The sequence below is a fragment of the Mustela nivalis genome (assembly GCF_964662115.1).
Source record: "Mustela nivalis genome assembly, chromosome: 9".
In the NCBI taxonomy this organism is placed as follows: domain Eukaryota; kingdom Metazoa; phylum Chordata; class Mammalia; order Carnivora; family Mustelidae; genus Mustela; species Mustela nivalis.
Window position 1 is genome coordinate 6,771,718 of NC_139028.1, and position 10,157 is coordinate 6,781,874.

General features: G+C 44.9%; 1 long non-coding RNA gene across 1 annotated transcript; it reads left to right on the forward strand.

Moving 5' to 3' along the window:
• The first annotated feature begins 5,803 nt into the window (after window positions 1-5,803).
• On the forward strand, window positions 5,804-9,354 carry LOC309841128. Its single transcript, XR_014298960.1, has 3 exons — window positions 5,804-5,847; window positions 8,104-8,212; window positions 9,025-9,354. It is a non-coding gene; the product is annotated as an uncharacterized lncRNA (long non-coding RNA).
• Window positions 9,355-10,157: the final 803 nt, after the last annotated feature.

The window sequence follows — 10,157 nt, forward strand, 5'->3', positions numbered from 1 at the left end:
ATCCACGTTGGTTAAAAATTACCAGATATGGGGGCTCCTGGGTGGCTCAGTGATTTAGGCCTCTGCCTTCGGCTCAGGTCATGATTTCAGGGTCCTGGGATGGAGCCCCACATCGGGCTCTCTGCTCAGTGGGGAGCCTGCTTCCCCCCTCTCTCTCTGCCTCCCTCTCTACCTACTTGTGATCTGTCTGTCAAATGGGTAAATAAGATCTTTAAAAAAAGAATTACTAGATGTGAAATACATCGAGGGTATGGGAAGGAAAATGATTTCACCTGATCTGACTAGGAAGTGGTTGAAGCCTGAATTAAAGTGCTACAAAACGAGTAAAGACCTGGGAAATATATGGGGTAAGAATCCCTAGAAAAACAGCAATAATAACTGGCTGCTCTTTATTGACCAGATCCTGCGGTAGGCAAAGAAGAGCTGGTTTTAGCCAGAGGATGATCTCCGTTTGTCTTCATGATCTGGCATGTCCTGCAAGCCAGGCATGGGGCTCTGCACTAGAGCTGCAAATGCTGGGGGCCCTCATTGTCCTTTTTCTCTTCTCAGGGGGACAACGGGCATGTCCATGATGCAGTGTGACAGGCTTTACCACAGGGAGATAATAGACTGCCAAGGGTAGGTGGGAGCTGGGAAAAGCCACTTAGGAACAGATTCTCAGGGGAGGTGATAGACAAGGGCAAAGCAAAGAATGAGGATGAGTGTTTCAAGTTTCAAAGGGCCAGGAGGCAGCACAGTGCATTCAGGAAACTACAGCAAGTTCATGACAACCGACAGCTGATCTGGCAGCATCACCTGGGGATGGAGGCTGAGCCCCGGGGTTAACACTGGGGGTGAGATGGTTTGTATACACTTGCGAGGAGGTGAGGTACTACACTGTGGGGGCACAGGGAGCTACCGGAGGATTTCAAATATCAGAATCGTAACCATAATAGAGTATTTCATTGCATCCTAGCTTTCATCAAGTGTAAGATGCACTATAGTTTATGTTTGACTAAGAAAGAGAAATGCTGTCAGTTAAAGTAGGATATGTCATCAAGTGCAAGGTGAGTGCCACCTTAAGAGATATTAAAATGGGGGGGGACCAATCTTAGAACAAGTAAATTGTGGTAGTAGAATAATTAAGAATGATCCAACACTTGGATCAACTAAAGAAGTGATTATTGCTTACCATGTGCCCCAAACTATATTAAGTACTAGAACAAGAGACGTGCTCATCTTGAAGCCTTGCAGCTGTTAGACCCAAGGTACAGAGGGCAGTAGCCAACGACCAGCAGGCCCCAAGTGCCATGTGCAGACTCTAAGAGCAACTGCCTTTGAAAGAGAAAACGGTTGAGAGTGGGCTTTCTGAGGTAGAGAATTACTAGCTGGGAAAGTAGGTCAATTGACACAGAATCGGAATTGATGCCCCTACATGACAGAGTTGGTGAAACTTCCCTTCTGAGAGATCTTGAGGCTCCTCAGGAATTTTTCATTTTGGACAGAACATTCAGGATAAATATGATCTGTTTGAGTTCCTGGTTCTCTCATTAGGACTGTTTCTTAGGCTTCACTGGCACAAGGAAAGGGTTTTGATAATCCAGGGTAAATCCTGACAAAAGCAAAGCACAGTTTCTATGAAAAACTAACCACTCAGAGGAGAGCAACATATAAAGGGCCAGGCCGACCTGACCCTGCAGGATAGGTAAGGTTAGTCTGGCAACAGTGGTAGAGGGGAAGTGCCCCTTTAGGTTGGAATGGACAAAGCCCTCAATCAACTTTCTGTGCCTTTGCTACAGTTATGAGAAGTTCTGGTAAGTCCCCAATTAATGAAAACAGTCTGCTCTGACGCCTGTTGTCCTCTTCGGCTTTTCTCTACGAATTCTTTTCATCTGTTAGTTTGGTGGTACTGGTGGTTGTATTTTAACGGTTCATGGTTATAATATTCACCTTCAGAAGTGTTGTAAATGATTTTGTTTTTGCATATGCTAAAAACCTAAAAAAACATGTTCGAATTGAAGAAGACCTATTCTCAGAGTAGACAACCTTAAAAAGGTCAGGGGAGAGGAAGCATATTTCCAAATTCAACTTATTAATGCCACTTTGGTCATATGTAAGTGGTTTCTAACTTACGAATGACTTGTATTTTAACAGTTTGTAATCTTGTAAAGATCCCCCCCCCCACCGCATGTAAGCTACGTGTGGTTAGGTTCCTGGGCTGATCTACAAAAACTGTGTAATCCCTAATGGAACTGAAGGATAATATAAATAAAATGTAATACTTAATAAATGTTACATTTGCATGTTCTCTCAGAAAAATCTCTGTTGTGGGAATGGGACTCCCCACCTCTAAGCCATTGGGAATAGGAACTCCACCTGGGTGAACAGTGGAGGGGCAGTTGTGGCATCACTTCTAACAGAAAACTGTGCTGCCCTGTCTCCCCTCCGGCCCCCCTCCCCGTCTGTGTCTGGTGCCCTGACTTACGGCCTCTGTCCATTCTGATGCCCTGTCGTAAACTTGTCAAAAACAACACCATCCTTCCTTGTGTGTCTCCTCTAGCTTGAGTGGCCTCTTGCGTCCCTCCCCTAAGACAGTGCGTGCATCCTAGAGAGAATATAAAGAGAACATAATTTAAGGGAAGACACAGTACATGGTTAGAACCAAAAAAAAATGCGAAGAAATGGAAATATCAGTGCTGAGAAGCCTAGGGGAGGGGCAGGCAGGAAAGAGTTCGTGAAACAGGTAAAAATCTTGAGTTGTGCCTTGAGGTAGCCAATACTTTCCATGGTTTATGTCTCATTTGAATTTTACAAAATCTTGTTAAAGATACTTTTCCTTGGAATGGAAGGGATTTTCATGGTCCGCTGTTGGATTCCACACCAGCCGCTGTGGGGCTCTCCCACTGCCTCCTTGGTGTGCCTCTTCCTCCCGGGGCCTCATAGTGGTGTTGTTTCCCAAGCCTAGCCTTCCTTTGGCCTCCCACTCTTCTCTCGAACCCCCTCCCTGGAGGCAGATTTGCTCTACTCACACAGGCTCCCGTCCCACCTCAACCCCTGCCATCACCATATCCCCTCCCTTTTCCATGGCCCGTTTTTATGGCCACTTTGGTCCTGCTCAGCCACAGGCCTGACCTGCCTTTCTGATCCCAACTCTGAAGCTGTTCTGTGAGATTCTCAGATCACTGAGGGATACGACTATATCTGTCTTCATTGCATCCCTGTAGGCTGCCACAATACTGACGTCCAGGAGGTGTTTCATAATGTTGATGGAGTGAATTAATTCACCTTCCTGTGGAATTTTTGTGATCTGCCTACTTCATTCTAGTTGTTTCTGTTAACCTTTGTTTTGGCCCTAATTCCTAATTATCTCTTTATTCATTAGCTTCTGGACATGTTTCTCTACCTCTGTGCTCTGCCTTTTTCTGGTCTTCTGTTCTTCATTCTTGATTCCTGGTATTTCCATACCCACATTTCATCATCATGCATCAGTGCTTTGACATTCTTTCGTTCTCCAAAATATGCAGAATCTAAAGACTTCATCTCAGTGAAGTTGGCCCTCCATTCCTATTTCTGCTTCTCTCCAGAAGGAAGCCTGCAGTGCACATGGCTGTGTGCCTGTCTGACCCTGCCCCTGAGTGTGTGTGCACTTACATCTGCTCCCCACCCCCTCCCCACGTCGGCAACTGTGTACACATGGCTTTCAGAGTCCGATTCGAGCCCCGTCGCATTTCCAGACTCTCCTGTACTTTGCTTCATATTATCTGTTCTCCATTCTAAGCCCCCTCATCCCCATAACTTTCACTGTATATGTCATTCTTCTTCTAGCCATGCGACCCTGCCTTCGTGTCATTATGCCCCCAGGTCATGAGTCCCCTCAACAGTAACTGTGTCTGTGTCTGGTATATCATGTTTTTTTTTTTTTGTCAATATCTGCATAGTACTGGTGCACAGGTATTAATTTCTGTGGAATTGAATGAGATGTAGGAAATTGATAATGTGACAAAACAATGTCTGTAATACATTTTCTTTATTATTCTTTTAAAGAGTCTCAGGTCATCAGTCAGTGAAGGAATTCGGGCAGTAGATGAACGAATGTGTAAACAAGAGGACATAAGGAAGAAAAAGGTACCCTCCAGTAGATTTCTTATGCTGCATGCCAGTTGAAGCCCTCTCCTCTTGTCTCCGTGAACTTGTCAGCACTATTCAGCTTTTTTTCTTTTTTTTTTTAAATTTAGCTTTTTTTCAAAGCTCTCACGCATGTGCATTTTATGCATTATGTCACGTTATCTACCTGAAATAAGAAGACAGAATTTCAGAGGTACTCACACGATCTCAAGATCACCCACTTTTTCCAGAACAAGAAACAGTGATAACTGTTGTCAGTGCAGCGCTTGACAGTTAATGACTGTATAAATTGTCAGTGGCCCTGTAAAGAAAATAGGCCTATATTAGAGACTAGGGGAGAAGTGGGCTTTCCAAAGCAAACTCAGGATTCTGCCGTAGGTTTGCTGTTATTTTCTGATCCTGTGTTCTTTATGTTCTGGTGTTCACTTTAATTTTTTCAATTCCCAGTAGTTAGCATGCGGTGTTGGCTTAGTTTCAGGTGTGTGAGACAGGCAATGGCTCTGTACATCTGAGGGCTCACCCCGGGAGTGTGCCCCTTAGTGCTATCTCCAGTTCCAAGTGTCCCCGATATCATTCATGATCATAACGATGTAGGGGCACAGCGGGCATTGGGAGTCTGGGCTTCTGACTCTCGCCTGCTGCTCTGTACAATGTTTTCTATGTGTATTATTAGCATATTTGTTAAAATCTCAGTGGGGAGAAGCCTGTTTGAGGGACCTTCTGTTTAATTCGCCTCTGGATCTCCTCACAGCTTTTGTCCAAAGAATGCTTGTCGTGCGCTTCCAGACAAAACAGTAAGCTTTGTGAGAGCAGGGTGTATATCTTGCTTTATTTTCTCGTGCCCCCCCACCCCCCGTCAGAATGAATATCGAGCTCCCAGGGGTGTTCATTATTATTATTATTTATTGAATGGATGACTTTGTATTTTTTTGTTCTTTAAGGATGAAAGTTTTCATAATGTCCCTCAACCTCTTTGACAATATTTGTAGTGTAAAAGGTCTTTAATGATTTGGTGCTTGGGCATATAGGTATATGCACATGTAAACTGAGAGGGCCAGTACAATCGGAAGCCAAAGTTAAAACATGAATAAAGGGCCATAAGAAAACAAATGGAGGGGCGCCTGGTGGCTCAGTTGGTTAAACGTCCGACTCTTGATTTTGGCTCAGGTCATGATCTCAGGATCATGAGATTGAGCCCCGCATTGAGCTCTGTGCTCAGCAGGATGTCTGCTCGAGATTCTCTCTCTCCCTCTGCCCCTCCCCTGCACGCGCACATGCAGTCTCTCTCTCTCTCAAATAAACAAATCTTTTTTAAGAAAATAGGAAAGAAATGCCCATAGAAAGATTCAGGATGGGGAAAAAAAGAAATAAGAGTATAGAATATGAGAAAGCAAAGTCTAGGGTTTTTTTTTTTTTCCTCTATAAACTTGCAATAGAATATGGAAGTATGCTTATTCTAGAACTAAGATTTGCATTCTTGAGAATTCTGTGTTTCATAGAAATATTCAAAATATAGCATGCCCTATATATTTGAAGTTAACTTTTGGTCTTATATTTTCCTGCATTTAGCATGGGAAATAAAGATGATTAAGAGTAAAGATGGTGACGTTTTTTGTTTGCTTAATTTTTATTTTTATAGATGTGTGTGTTGAGGCTTATACAAGTTATTTGATCAGTGGAAAAGATTGAAAAAATCTTAAATTCACAAAGTTCGAAAGAAACCTCTGCACTAGAAGCAAGCAGGTAAGCATTTTTTTTTTTAACTAAGTAGCACATAAATTAATACTTCACATCCAATCTAATTAGGCGGGGACGGCTTAGTTAGAATTCATTTCTGAACAAGAAGAAAATCCAGGTTTGTGGCTAGAATGTAGCTCCAGGAGAGTGGAGAGCATGAAATGGTAAAATCTATAACATGTTCCTATAAACGCTTTGGTTATAGACCACAGTTCCAACACGTCATTATGCTTGCAGTGTAAAAGTATATTTGGAATCACCTTCCCTGAGGACTAGCAAAGTCCTGTTGATCTTTAAGGCATACCTACCATTCATCTTGGTTTTTCTCCATCTCATTTTTTTTCCTAGACATGCCCAGAGTATTACCATTGATGTATTTTGCACCAGCATTATATTATTATGAAACAGTATAGGACATATCCAGTTGAAATTTACAAACAGGAAAGGAAAAACTTATGAAATAGGAAAAAGATGATGGCTCTCTTTGTTACACTGTGATTGTCTTGTTCCCTTCCTGGTGTGAATTTTCAATCATCCAGGGTAGAAGAGTGACTCAGAAAATGAGTAGTTAGGTCCTGTCAGCACTGTGAGACACACAGTGGTGCAGTGGGAGTAGCCAGGGCTGGTCCTACACATACCAGCTGGGCTGCCTGCGTCAAGGTCGCCTGGTGCCCTGAGTGCTCTGTTGTGTGACGCTAACAGTCCATCCCCTTGCAGGCGGAGTTAGGTTTCTAAATTTTAGGAATTAAGGTTTTAGATTTGGAAGGAACTTGAGAGACCATATGCTCCGCATGTCTCATGATGGAGATTAAGAACGGACACATCCCAAAGGAAGCGATTCTCTGGTCCTAGGTCTCTGTCCCCTTTCACATCAAGGCATTCAACTAAGTGGTCAGCCTCCACTGTGTTTGTGTCTCTAGCCCGTTGCACTCGTGCTTCTGCCCCGTTCGTCCACACTTAGCAGACAGTCTGCACGCGGCCCTTCTGCAGCCCGTGTGTCTCCAGCGGCTCTGCTTCACTGCGGCCCTTGGCAGCGCCTGCAGCCCCTCCAGCCATGTCCACGTTCGGCCCCTGGGGAGCTGGCCCTCCAGTGTTCTTCCCGTCTTTGCTGTTGCTGCTGTGCTCATCGGATAGAAACACCTCAGTGAGCTCTGTGTCTACAATCCTGTGCCTTTGCAACACTGTCCTTGATAAACAGACATTGTGCACTTTCTTGCTCAGAATTACCTTGGAGGACTTTTTTCTCCAGAAGAGCAGCTCTGAGCTCTAGAGTCAGGAAAGCCAGAGCAGCGTCAGTGCACAGTAAATCCATCATGCTCTGCCAGGCCCAGAAATGCCGAGAAAAGGATAAATAGGAAATGCACATGGGATCAGTCAGTAGAGGTTGGGATTAGGCTTCTGCATTGGTCGTGCCAAGCGCTTGCCTTCCCTCCACACCAGTTCTGATGCTCTGGGATGGGGCACACCATGGCAGGTCTCCAGCGATTTTGGGTTTTCTTACAGTGTGTTTCCTTACTACCTGACTGCCCATCCTCAGATGTGGGATGCCTCATAGAGCCCAGCAGGGGCTTTGGGGCCTTTGTTGTGTGTTTATTTTTCTTTCACTGTTCGACTTCCTTTTGAATGGGGTTGACGCTTTCTAATGTGGGGGGCAAGAGGGAAGTGTATCCAGTCCACTTGATGGCAGATGCACTGTGAGTGATTTCTCACCAGCTCCCGGAGCACCGAGCTTGCTCTTTCTGCCGTTGGGTAAATTTAAACTTGGAGTCCGCTGCTCTGAGCGATTTCCCAGGTTGCTGCAAGGCGGTCAGTTTTAGCTGATTGAGGAGACAGCAGTAGTTGGTACTGGGGAGGTACTTGGGAGGGAGAATGAGGCAGGCAGAGAAGAAGAGGGGGCTTCGGGTATGAACGGTAGGACAGGGCAAGAGAGAGGAGGGGGTTAGAGAATAGGAGAAGAAGGGAGAAGAAGGGCACAAATGGGAGAGCCCGAGGAACGTGGAGGAATCATGCAGTTGTTCCCACACTGACCTAAAATAGCTCCATCCCCTTGCCTGGGCCCTGTGGCCCGGGCCAGGCTGCGTCGGTGGCTTCTACGACCTCCCCGCTCCTCACCCCTTGCACTGGGGCCTGCTGCACAGACAGTTTGTCATGAAAATTGATGGCGTTCAGGTGCAGGTGCCTGAGCGCTGTAAGGCATGTGGGGCGGTGGGGGTGGTAGGTTTTTAACTTTGGGAATTACATTTCTCTAATTGTCTCTACTAGCCCTCTCTGGACTAGACAGATTTTGGAGAGAATTGCCACAGAATTTAACCAGTTACACTTTCATGCTGTTCAGAGCAAAGGCATGCCTCTTCTGGACAAAGTAAGACCAGCAAGTGTTGGTTTCGATTTTCAATTTGCTGTTTGCGAATTTCCTGGATGATTTTGGTTTGACCTAGCATTGCCCCTGATAATTGCTACTCTACAGGATTTTGAAGCTAGCTTTGAATTCTTTTTTTTTTCAGTGTCTCCTGCTTGGGACCCTGCTTCCATTATGTCACACTAGATAGATTTTGTGTAAAGACACAAGCGTAGTCTCCAAACTATGCAAGTAAAATTAATTCTGAATTTCATGTAACTTGACACATCATATGATGTAGTCAGAGTTCATTTATCCAAAGCCCTTGACTGGGTTTAAATGCACGTTTGTCAGATTTACTCTGTAGCTTAAGAGGCAAATAACTTTTTGTCATTCCGTAATTGTCTGAACTTCACTTTGATGAAGCCGACTTACTTTCAAAGAAATCATAGGGAGGGGACGCCTCAGTGGCTCAGTCAGTTAAGCCACTGCCTCTGGCTTGGGTCATGATCCCAGGGTCCTGGGATTGAGTCCCACCTTGGGCTCCTTGCTTGGCAGGAAGCCTGCTTCTCTTTCTGCCTGTGTCTCCTTGTGTGCTTGTGCTCTCTCTCAACAAATAAATAAATAAAAACCTTTAAAAAAAAAGAAAGAAAGAAATCATGGGGAGAAGAGATTCATTGTTATTCTCTAGGAAATGTTGGGATTTTAATCTTACATATATTCTGGTAGAATTAGAGGCTCGCTTTATATATATAACACATATGTATATAAATTATACACATATATTTGAGCTTTTAGAAACTGTGGTACCTGAACCTTCTTTCCTGGTTTCTCTGTTCTTGCAGCGTATAGCCCACATTACGGCCATGCTGCAGCAGTCCCTGGGAGGCCTGCTGCTAGAAGGGCTTCAGACTTCCAATGTGGACATCATACGGCACTGCCTCCAGACTTACGCTACAATTGACAAGACACGGGATGCAGAGGCGTTAGTCGGTCAAGTACTGGTGAAACCATACATGGATGAGGTTTGTGCCCCCATGCACCTCATTCCACAAACACAGAGCATCTAATCTGGCTTTGTTTCTTGACTGGGTGTGAGAGAGCTCAGGGCTCTTCCTTGAAGATGCTCTTAGTTCCTGATCTTCTGGTTGTAAGAAAAGGTTGGTCCCGCTTGGTGCCCATCAGCATGGCAGGAATCAGGCATGCGCTCTGGTCTCTTACAGTGATGCCATAACTCAGGGATCATCTTAATTTAGTAGGGGTGAGGGACTTGCCTAGGAAGAAGGTACGGATCAGAACATTTTCAGGTCAATTTCCATTTCCATAAGTTATACGTTAATGAAGTTGCCGAAAAGCGTGACCCCACCAAGGCGCCCGTGCCCACTGGAGGAGCTGGAAGACAGCTCTGTGCGCAGGGAAAGTCTGTGAGGGGAAGCGTCTTCGCAGAATTGATGTGGCCTAAGTCTTGAAGACCATGGGGGAGTTTGCCAGGCTAGGAAGGTGGGAGGGAGGGAATATTCAAAGATAAAGGGCTTTGAAGGGCGAGTTAGCGGGGTAGTACCTTAAGTCCAGAACTTGGTTACCCAGTGTTCTTAACCTATAAGGATACAGTAAAATACAGGGAGTCAATGTATCCTGCCTCTGAGCGGCCGGAGTATGGGCTGCACCATGTGAGGCCGCCAGCAATCAGCAGCTTCCAACTTAGAGAGCGTCGGTTTCATCTAGTTCAAGCTGACAGAAGTCATGAAGCCAGTCTCAGCGTTTGAGGGCTTTCTTCCAGTCACCTGCCAGTGCGAGTGTTCTTTCTGTCTGGTAAGTATAAAGCTACCCACCATGACTTCAGGATGAAAGGCTTCCAGTTTTAAAACGAGACAGTATCCCAGTGATAGAAATGAAATTGAAGGATTAATTTCAGTAATCTTCTCAGCTTCATTAAGACTACTAAAAGTAAATGTTCTGTCAGTTCTTTGTATGTATC